At 40.5% G+C, this 12,146-nt stretch overlaps 1 long non-coding RNA gene across 1 annotated transcript; it reads left to right on the top strand.

Moving 5' to 3' along the window:
* Positions 1–3,130: 3,130 nt before the first annotated feature.
* LOC118242030 lies at positions 3,131–4,181 on the top strand. Its single transcript, XR_004776513.1, has 3 exons — positions 3,131–3,192; positions 3,379–3,845; positions 3,931–4,181. It is a non-coding gene; the product is annotated as an uncharacterized LOC118242030 (long non-coding RNA).
* Positions 4,182–12,146: the final 7,965 nt, after the last annotated feature.

The raw sequence follows: 12,146 nt of genomic DNA, 5'->3' as shown, positions 1-12,146 counted from the left end.
GTGGAATTAGTAGAAAAATCTATATTATTCACTCCTTCCAAAAGTCTGGATCTGATTCCCAACAGCCAGGAACAGCAGAAGGGTTACTTCCTTTCTTCACATGACCTCTTCTCTATAAACTATTACAGGCTGTCTGCAGTAACAACCCTCCTTATCGCCCCCTGTGGGTGGCTGTGTGTAAACGTGGTTATGTCTGTAATGTCACTGATTTCAAAACATCTGTTTGCAGTTCAGTTTCAATATATGATCTGTGTGGACTGGGAATTGAAAGGTTAAGTGTTTACAGAACTCATCCAACTCGCTTATTTCAGTATGTAAAGAATTACATTTTCTTAAAGTTGCAAACTATGTTTTTAAAGACTTGTCCCAGAGTGGTTACATCTTCAGTGGTTCGACAGAAAAGCATTCCCTAGGAGATCATGAGTTTTATCCCTGATGATGCCACAGTCATCTGTGGATGGGAGCCTGAGAGAGCAAATTGACTCTCAGTGAGGGAAGGCTGGCATTTGTCCTCTCCCCTGTCAATCACAGTGACACTGGCCAATTAGAGCTACCCCCTCATGTTGAGAACACGCTTCCACTGTTTCAGAGTTCAGTGGCTGCCTGTGTTACACCACTCCCTGTTAATGCCAGGCCTGGCTTTGCCCATAGTGATCTTAGGCTTAATAATTCAATAATATTAATCAGTTAAAGTCCTGTCTGCTTCTACTAGTTACTTCACCTGGGGGTAGTCTGTTTGAGCAGCAGTCATCTGGGTCAGAGCATCTCCAGAACAGCAGATCTCATGAGGTTCCCAGTATGCAGTGATTAGTACCTACTAAAACTGGTCTAAGGAGGAACTACCAGTGAACTGGTGACAGGGTTCTGGGTGCCCAAGGCTCACTGGTGTGGAGTGAAGGCCCGTCTGGTCTGAACCCACAGAAGAGGTACTGTAGCACACATTGATGAAAACATTCATATTCACTGTGATAGAAAAGTGTCAGAACACACAGTGCATCACAGATTATTGTGTAGCAGTAGACTGGTCAGAGTACCTATGCAGACCCCTGTCTACTATACTGACCCCTGTGCACAATACTGACCGCTGTACACCATGCTAACCACTGTACACCATGCTAACCCCTGTACACCCTACTGATGTCTCCCCTGCCCCCAAACCTGCAAGACTGCAAACAACAAAGAAACAGGAAACCTGCAATGAGACACTGCAGCTCAGGCCAATTCCAGAGCACTGCACATGGACCATGTTTAATCACTGATCTCAGATCTGATTTACATGAAGTATATGTATCTTTCAGGCCTTGGTAAATTTGTGAAACTGACCCAGAATCTGTTTAAAACATAAAATAGTGCTTATGAGGAAATAGCATATAAATGATTGCTGACACAGGACTGATCCTTTTAGCCCAGGTCAAAGGTCATGTAGCCCAGGTGGGTGTGCATACATCCTGCTACAGATGAGTGAACATCAAATCTCATGTGTGATATAGTGACTCATGGAGCACTTTTTCACAGACAAATCCTGCCCAGTAATCCATTTTATATATATATATATATATATATATATATATATATATATATATATATATATATATATATATATATATATATATATATATATATAATTTTAGTGAGATAGATAGATAGATAGATAGATAGATAGATAGATAGATAGATAGATAGATACATAGATAGATAGATACAGATATAGAGCATCTCAAAATCAGGGACATTTTACAGACAGATATCAGCTTTTACAATCCCTCATACACTTTGCTCTAGACTGTAATGGAAACACTTGTGGTTTCTCTCTCTCACGCACCACTATGGTGTGATAAAAGAAACTGAGCAACTCATCTTAGATCTGTTGTACATACTCTGTGCTGCAGCTTTTTTAGCATTGCCAGACATCTTTTAAGAAATCACACTGAACCAGGATCAGCCTATTACTTGCTTTATATGTCTACTAAGTACTTGATCTCCATTTAAGAGGAAGTGTGTGCATAGCTTTATTCTGCAGTGTGTGTCCACACACAAAGAATAAGAAAGAGGTTTAAATATTTACATGATCAGATGAACAATGCAGCCACATTTCCACCCAACCAGAGCAGCAACCAACCAACCAGAGAAAAACAGGAAACCCACAATGAGGCCCTGCTGAAGCCCTGCATGTTAAGTTTAATATCTGATCTCAGATTTGTTATATACTGATTAGACCTTTCATTGTTATTGTAGTGCACTAATGTCTGATTGTCTAATACACAGTGAATGTGTAAAAGAGATAATCTGTGTGTTTTGTGTGTGTGTGTGTGTGTGTGTGTGTGTGTGTGTGTGTGTGTGTGTGTGTGTGTGTGTGTGTGCATGTGTGTCTGCATTGCCACAGCGAGAGACTAAAAATGAATGACTATAAAAGGCAAGTGCTTATTTTCATATTTTGGATGGATTAGAAAATGCATAAACATGTCAATAAATTCATTAAAGGATGTTTGGGCTCTGACAGTGTTGTGTGATTCCCTTCCCCCACCCTGAGAGTTTGTGAACAACAGAGTTCCTGCAAATTAAAACAGGAAACCCACAATGAGACCCTGCAGCTCAGACCACATACAGCGCAAAGCACACTGACTGTCCTTAATCACTGATGTCAGATCTGTTTTTGATTAGATAGACTTACTTTTCAGAAATGGCTTAAGTGGTAAAACTGACCCAGGATCTGATTTGGACAGTACTAGATTTAGATAGAACTATTGAGTAAACAGCATGTGAAAAACTTTACTTCTGTTCCAGAACACTGAACACTGGACTGATTCTGTATCCCAGATCAAAGGTCATGTAGTCCAGGTGTGTTTGTATATAAACTGCTGAAAGTGAAAAAAAATATGAACAGAATAAATGTTCCACTGGACCTGGTTAATCAGATGAAACTCTCATCTAAATCTATATCCCTCATCTTTAAAAACTGACCAACCAGGAATACTCTTTAGTTTGCAAGTTTCTTAGTGCTTACATGTCTAAACATCAAACTTTGCCATCAGGCTGTGGCAAACCCTGTGATCAAAAATAGAAACGTTCCACTGACGTGAACCAATCAGATCTCAGAACAGATATCCGCATCAACGTCTCTAATCACCATCAGCCACCCAGCACCAGTCTCTGCGATGGTGAGCTCACGGGTCACTCTCATTACTGTCATGTGTAAGTAAATGTTTATATTTGTGAACTGGCTTCTACTAGGACATTTTTACTGAACTTTACAAACTTTAATACACTTAGTAGTTGATTGGCTTCATGTATAATGAAATACACAAACTCTTCGTGCATACACATGTCAGATCTACACATCTATCGTTGCTCGCACCCACATCAGATTTTCTCCTGCAGGTCTGGTGTACTCCAGTCAGAAAAGGATCTCTGGAGCAGAAGTGGAGAGGAGAGTCAGACGAGGAGAATGCATCATCCTCTACAGCAACTGTGAAATACCTGCTAGGTCAAATACTAAATGGTTTAGGAGCAGTTCATCTGAACGTCATTCTGCTGTTGATTTACTGACTGATAAGGAAACTTGCTGCTCTGCTGTGTGGAATGCCTCCAGTAAGACTCAAGATCTGCTGATTCAGGATGTCAATGAATCAGACCAGGGCAGTTACATGCATATGCATCAAATAATCAGTATTTCCTAATGAGCATTACTGACAACATTATGGCTTTAATATTGATTTTCTCCAGTGTTCCAGGGTGGATCTGTAATGTGACTGACTGATTCTTTTCCTTCATTGATAATAGAAAAAGAAACTGGTCAGAGATGGATGTACAAAAAACAGAGCTAGAAACAACAAAATACTGATGAGGTACACAGACACACACACATTGCATAAATGAAGCTTTTTTTTGCAATAGTTCTCCAGAAGCCAAATGTGTTTCTAACCACTGCAGGCTGGAGGAGGTGAGGTTTGTTACGCCTCAGTGCACTTCTCAAAGGGAGAACACAAACACCCCAAGAAGACGAGAGTTCAGAACTTTGATTTCAGTTCTTATTCTGAGGTCAGAATTGAAAAATTCTGAAACTCAGGAAGTTGAGGTGTTTTGTGGACTGCAGTCATCAGAGAGAGAGAGAGTTGATGCACTTATGCTTCATTTATGAACTCAGTGTGAACTGATTTCATGTAGTAATTCCACTTCCATAATATTTTAAAATGGCTGTTGAGATGATGTTTATTGATTCTTGATTAATATTTTTATTGATTTTTACTTTCATTTTAAAAACTGTTTTACTTGGGTTATTGGTTGGGTTATTTTGTTAGGGTGTTTGTTATTGAAGAAAATATTACCGTCTGGCTTATTTGTTGCTTTCATAGATACTAATAATTTTCTCTGTTAGTTATAACCAGTTTGATCACTGATATTTTACTAAAAATCATAAATGCACTGACCGCATCTTGTCGGAATATCAAATAAGCTTTTCTTCATTCATCTTCATGAAATAGGGAGATTATAAATTATGGGATTTGTGCGAAATCGGTTTTGAGGAAAGAGTAGCCGTTGTGAGTACAGTGAGGATATCGACGTCCAGATCCGAGTAGCCTTTTATATGAATTAGTGAACCTATCTAGCGGTCCTATCTAGCTAACTATCAGTGGTAGGATAAATACAGCTCCCGTACTTTGTGTGCAACAACAACCACAGGGGACGTCGCTCTTGATATCTAGTTGACTATACTAACGCTAGCTAGCTAGTTAACTAATGTAACGGTTTAGGGATTTCATATCTAATATTAGCCAGCTAGCTGACTAGCTAACATTAGCCCAAACGTGTGGCTCCCAAGCGTTAGCTATTTAACCTAGATAACGATTTTTTATGGATTATTATTTAAACAAATATTTATTTATAGTGCATTAAAATTTTAGATAGCTACATCTTCCATTTTAATTGTTAACTGACCTCATTAATATTGTGTTGTTACCTATCTAGCTAGCTAGAATTCTCTGAATTTTAACATAACGCAAAAACAGTTCCAAAGTGGTAGTGTACCTTGACTATCTATCACCAGTGCAAGTCTGGTCACATTTCACTGAACCATTTCTTGCACTTCAAACCTGCACTGATGGTAGCCAAGGGCTACTATTCTTGGGGAGTAGTGGGAAAGTTTTGGCATTATGGGAAAATTCTGAGAAATATTCAAAATCAGCTTCTATGAAATGAGTATATTAATTTGCCTAAAGGTAGTATGATTTTAAAATGCATTTATGAAGAAGTAGTGCAGTGAAATGTGGCCAAATTTGCACTGGTGATAGTCAAGGTACACTACTCTTATATCGTAGTAGAACTGTTTTTGCATTATGTGAAGTTTCTGAGAGATAGATATCCAAATTCAGCCTTTATGATATGAATTATGAAGAAATGGTACAGTGAAATCTGTCCAAACTTTGCTGATAGTCCATAGGAATGGTCTTGGCATTATGGACATTTCTGAGACATAGGTGTCCAAAATCAGCCTAAATGAAATGAGTACATGAGTTTCCCGAAAGGTAGTATGATTTTAATAAGGGTTTATGAAAAAATGGTACAGTGAAATTTGTCCAAACTTATTCTGATGACAGTGAAGTTGCTCTACTCTTGTGGTAGTCAAATTGTCTTGGCATTATGGGACATTTCTGAGGAATAGATAACCAAATTCAGTATTTACAAAATGAGTGCATTATCTTGCCTAAAAGTAGTCAGTTCAACAGTATGGATATCTATTTCTAAAAATTTTCCAATAATGCTAAAGCAGTTTCACTACCACATAAGAGTAGGAGTGCTTGGTTATCACCATAGCAATTATGACTAACTTTAAAATGGATTTATAAAGAAACAGTACAGTGAAATCTGTCCAAACCTACTCTGCTGATAGTCAAGGGCTCCTACTGACATGTGGTAGTGGAACTGTTCTTGCATTATGTTAAAATTCAGAAAAATATGTAACCATACGTGATATGGTTAATATGAATTAAATGGGCAAGTAAACATCATTACAAATACAATGACTTCAATATAGATTTATTAAAAACTGGTGCGGTATAATCTTTTCAAACCTGATCTGGTGATAGCCAAGGGTCACCACTCAATTAACAATGGAATTTTTCAGTCCTGGATTACCTCATGCTCTGCACATTTGTAAAATTTCACTAGTGATAACCCGCTTTAGTTGGCAGTGAAGCTCTATAATAAACTGAGAAACAGTTTATAGAAAAAGCATTTTTGCACAATGCTTATTGAGCTGTCTAAATATATTAACAATTGTGTTTATGTAATAATAATAGTAAACTAGTTCAATCAAGTAAAGTGTATTTTGTACTTTTAAATGTAGTAAAGGTGCGTCACTTCATTAAGTCTGTTTCTCTTTGCTTTGGGGGGGGGGAGCGTTAGTTTGCGGTGAACAGAGAAATATCGTAAAATCGCACATATAGGCGTACAAGAATATGAACCTCGGATGAATTGAACGCGAATCGCTAATGTGCAGATATCTTGACCGCAGTAAAACGCGGATAGGTTGACTGCGGTTCAAGAGCGCCGCCCTCTGTGGTTGTTAAATAGCTAACGTGAGGGGTAGCCACACGTTTGGGCTAATGTTAGCTAATAAGCTAATATGAGATATGAAATCCCTAAACCGTACCTTTAGTTAGCTAGCGAGCTAGCGTTAATATAGTCCTCTATGGTTGCTGCTAAACACAAAGTACGGGAGTTGTATTTATCATACGAATAGATAGGTTCGCTAATTCGTATAAAAGGCTACTCGGCCTGGACCTCGATATCCTCACTGTACTTACAACGGCTACTCTTTCAGTGCATTTATATGCTGTAGTCAAATATCAATGCTCAAACTCGTTATAGCAGCAAAAATTGTGCTGCGTACTAAAATAGTTAAACTTCTACGCGTTGTGACGCCACAATTACACTTGCTTGCCATAACAACAGCCTACTTGAAGTTAAAATGTATTAATATTCATAAAACCGTCCTCACATACAAAACAGGGAGTGTGTTTAGCCCAGCCAACATTCCTTTCCAGTAACGTCATATGAATGCTGTTTCTAGTCATAGCCTAAGACGCATCTTAATTAGGATTTCAGATATGACTAAGGCACCTTGTTACCTAAACCTGGTAATTCACCATTTTACACTTTCTGGGTAAACCCTGTTCTATTTGGGCTACACAGTCTGTAACTCTACACCTGTGAATCCACATGTAGGATACAAGTACTAATAAAGTCAACAATGGGTGAAGTCATTGCTAAGTGTTTTTCAACAAATAAGAGTACAGAGTACAGTTATTCTCTGCAGAGTGTGTTGCCATATCATTACCGGTCCTGCAATATAAATGATTGCAGTACAATTCTCTTTTAACAGAATAGGCAGAATAATAATTCTGTTTTACAGGATAAGCACCAGGCAAGACACACAGGATACACACAATCTTTTCTAGCTAACTAATTCAGTTAAGTATATGGACACAAACATGACGCTTATGATCTAGTCGCTGACATCATGGACCCGAACCTTCCTTCCTTTGAAACTAATAAGAAAATGCCTTTCCAGTTTCTTCGGCACTGTCCATAAGGTGCAGCTCATGAACATTAATTAAATACTTCTGGACATTTTCTCACATCCTCTACCCAGCTGGCAGTAAAAGAATTGTAACCCCTCCCTAAAGGTGCCCTAATGAAATGATCATTTAGGGGTATTGATATTGATAGTAATACTCCTTTTAACCCTAAGCGGTTAATGACTCGAATGATACACAGGTTAGTAAGTACTACAAAGAGGACAATTTTTATTAAAAAATACTAAACCCTGCACAAATAAAAGAAATAAGCAAACTAACAGAAAACATCACAGAAAACATTACAGGGACACCGGTAACTTCCTTCCACCGTAGCCATGTCGCGTTGACTCTCGCCCGTACCTCACCGTCGATGCCGCCGTCGCTCTGTAGGATGGAGACAAGGTACTGAAATGTTTTCTCCAGATTTTCAGTGTTAACCTGGATTGAGCCCACACTGGGAATCGTTTCCAAATATTCGATCTTTGCGATGTTGAGGCGCAGGCCGAACTGGCTCAGGAGGTCACTCCAGGCTTGCACCTGGTGCTGCAGCTCCTCTCAGGTGGTGGTAAAGCAGCATCCAGGGCCTGCTGCCCTGCAAATCCCATGGTACAGTGTCCATAACAAGAATGAACAGCAGCGGTCACAGTGCGGAGCCCAGGTGAATGCCAACGTTCACTGGGAAGCTGTCGGACGTCCCAGCTGCACACTTCACTTGACTGCTGGTATTTGTATAAAGCAGTTTGATCCAGCATATGAGCTCTTCAGGTTGTCATGGAGTGCATACCAAATAAGCTGATGGGATACATGATCGAACGCCTTCTCTAAGTCGAGAAAGGCGGTATGTAGTGGCCTGTTTTTCCCGCCGTGCCTCTACATCCACTGGCGGGCTGCAAAGACTGCGTGGGTTGTTCTACAGCCTTTCAGAATGCAGCACTGGCACTGGTGACGCTGATCTGGTCAAGGACGCATTCAAAACTTTTTATGGTGTGTGAGAGCAGGCCTATTGGCTGGTAGTTGGAACATGCCACTGGGTCCCCCTTATTCTTGAGGATCAGTATGGTGATGTTCATGCACCCTCTGCTGCACGTCCTCAGTCTAAAGCCATCTCTGCTTATTAAGGCACAGACTGCTGGGTTTCCTGGTACCGAGGGTCATCCTTGCAGCAGTGGTGATGCAGTCACGGAGCACGTTCCACACAGCATCGATTGAGGTTGCTTTGACTTTGGGGAAGGTAAAGCTGTTGATCATGGCCACGTCACGTTAATGCAACTTCCACCATTTGATCATTGCCGGCCCTCTCATGTGGCCGTGGATGACTTTTGCATCACTGGTGCTAGGAGTGTAGTCAAGTCTCCGTGCCAGCACATCTGACTATGGCCTCCACTGGTGTAGGCGACCAAATGGCTCGTGCACTTTTTGAAGAATGTATTGCAAATGACAAGATCACTGGCTTCCGCAAAGTCGAGGATCCAGCGGTCATTGTCGTTTTGTGTACCATACCCAAAGCCACCGTGGCAATCATATCCATTCTTTGCCCTCCCAACATGGCCATTCAGGTTACCACAGACCATGAGCAGATCTTCCGCAGGGCACTATGCAGTGCGGTCATGCAGATCCTGGAGCATACGCAGAGAAGACCTGCAATCGGCAGACTCTGATGTCAATGACAGAAGACATGAGGTGGTCAGAGTGGCGATTTACTTTGGCCACACAGTCACGCAAGTCAGAGCTGACGACTAAGGCGACAGCTCACTGGCTCAATGTGCCGTAGTAGATCAGTTTGAACCTATCGCCAGTGTCACATGACTTTTGTCCTTTCCATTGTGTTTCCTGCAGGCAGGCAACATCCACGCTGTTTGAGTATTTCGGCAAGCTCACGGCTGCGTCCAGTTAGTGTTTCGATGTTGAGTGTGGTAATTCAGATTAACTTCAGTTTCGTTTTCAGTTGGGCTAGCTTCTTTGGCCGATTTCACCCTTGAATCGGTATCCCTTGCATATTTCTCACGCTGGTCGGGCAGGGCCAGCTCGCGTCGCCTCCGAGAGAGGCCCTAGTATTCAACAGTGATTTTGGATTTGACGTTTTGATCCTTTGGGTTGTGACGAAAGTGGACTGACCGGCTTGTCGCCACAGCCTGACGTCGGTCTCCAGTGGCGCCACCAAAAAAAACAAACCCTCAAACGCGCAAAGAAAATACACCAATATCAATATTTCTTTTACCCTCAGAGGCCTCAGTTGTAAATTAATCAATTGAACAAACACTGAAATTAGCAAATGAAACATTCAATAATAAATGGTCAACACAGTAAACGCATGGGATAATTAGCCTAAATGAACTGTACGCTCACCTACCCACAGATCAATTGATATGGCTCACCACGTGCTGGTGGAGTCGTCTTTGTTGACTAGGTTCACTGTGTTCACTGTGACCCACCCCCCCCCCCCATGCAACCACGCTCCTCCTTGTTACGTGTCGTTTATGTACGTTTTTAAACCCCTGTGTTTGTAGTGTTAGCCGTCAGTCATTGTTAGTCTTAGTGTGCATTGTTCATTGGTTATGCCTGTTGTTCAAGTTTCTGTGTTTATCATTTACATCATGCTGCACTGGACTGTTATATGTGAACACTGTTAATGTTTATTGGTTCAGAGGATGATCTCAATGTGAATGAACTCTGTTTATAGTGGGTGGAGATATTAGTGCTTGACAGGCCTGATTTGGTGGTGGTGGTGGTGGTGGTGGAGGGGGTTCTTAGGGCTTTTCTCATAAGTACTCAGATTTCAGATCTTAAATGTAAAATAGTTCACAACAATTGAGACTCATTTCATGCAACCTTGCAAACAGCAAACAAACAGGAAGCTCAGCAGGAAACCCTCAGCTCAGACCACTTCCACAGCACAGATCAGCTTATAACCTGCTTTTAAATCACATTTTGTACTGTTTGAAGTGGTGAAAGGTTCATATCCATCAGATCCACCCAGTCATCTCTCTGCCCTGTTCAGCTACACTACCACTCTGCTATGAGACTCTCATGGCTCAGTACAGTTGCGTTTGATTGGATAAAACAGGGAGCGTGGGCGTGTCCTCTTGCCACCCTGAGAATTTGGTTCCGTCTGTAAAACAGGCGTCCAAACTTGCATCTTCAGCTCCCTCAGTACGAAACACCGATGAGTCAGTGAGATGGACTCCGTGTGTAAAGATTATGTTACAGACAAATGACGTTGGCCTGATTGAACTGATCCTAATCAGGCATAAAAGAGTTTGTACTCTCTTTAATTTCCTGGTGTTGTGTTCAATTATTAATTTTAAGGCTATTTCATTAGCTGCTATAAATGATTCTTTAACAAAGTTCAAAGCAATATAAAAGGTGTGTAGTGATGTGAGTGACAAAAGGCTCCATGAAACCTGTTTTATGAAGAGAGAATAAAATTCACACTTCTTTTGACAGGTATTCATAGACAGTGTAACAGTAACCAATAGATTATATGCAGTTTGTTTGTGTAAATCTTGCCTGAAGCCCCTTTAATTAAGACTACCCTTTCTCAGTGCCTGGATAACCTTAAACTTGTCGGCCAGTCTTCTGCATACAGAGCCATCATGACAGTTCCTGTCCAGCAGAGAAATTTTCCACTGATAAAGTCCCCTAAACCACAGAGTTCAACAAGACCCACTACAGAGAAAAACATTCCACTGACGTTGACCAATCAGATCTCAGAACAGACATCCGCATCAAAGACCCTCATCACCATCATTCCATAACATGGAATGGCTGGAGTGAAGAAGTTACTTCACTTTACTCTTCTGTGTGGAATCCCTCTAAACAAACTCATGACCTGCTGATAAAGAACATCACTGAATCAGTCCTGGGTCTGTACTAATGTGCTGTAAAGAAGATATACATCACTAAAGATCAATCTAGAGTTATAAACTCTAAGCATGTTTACCTTTATGGAAAGAGAACTATCCTACTTTCCCTTCAGGGTAAGATTACTCAGTCTGATCTGCTGAGTGAATTTCTTTAGTGAGTAAACAGACAATTTTTAATTAAAGAAAAAAAAAATGTATTTAAAACAATCTAAAATTTTCCTGACTGTTTTTTAGCAGTATTTACAACATAAATGGTCAAACGTGATTGAGATTCTTTATTGAGATAGTAGAATTTCATCCACATTTCTAAGATTTAAACCATAAAAAACATTTTACTTATATATTAATATTAATGTGAAATAGACATGCAAGATTAATGACATTGTGTTTACTTTATGAGTTCTGTCTCCAATAGTTTAATAAAATGTAAGTTCTCCAACTTTAATTGACGGTTCCACTTCCTCTGATTTCAGACCCTGGTGATGTGCTCCTCCACCCCACCCCCACCCCTCCTGTAGCAGACTGTGGTGTCTACAGGAAGCTGCTGTTCACTGTGTGTCCTGTGTGTGTTCTCCTCTCCTCTCTCCTCTCCTCCACCTGTGTCTACTGAGGGAGGATAAACACAAGTTTCTGTGTTTATCATTTACATCATGCTGCACTGGACTGTTATATCTGAGCACCGTTAACGTTTATTGGTTCAGAGGAT

The sequence above is a fragment of the Electrophorus electricus genome, chromosome 9, assembly GCF_013358815.1.
Source record: "Electrophorus electricus isolate fEleEle1 chromosome 9, fEleEle1.pri, whole genome shotgun sequence".
Classification (NCBI taxonomy): Eukaryota; Metazoa; Chordata; class Actinopteri; order Gymnotiformes; family Gymnotidae; genus Electrophorus; species Electrophorus electricus.
The sequence above is the reverse complement of the archived record's forward strand: the minus strand, read 5'-3'. Positions and strand labels throughout refer to the sequence as shown.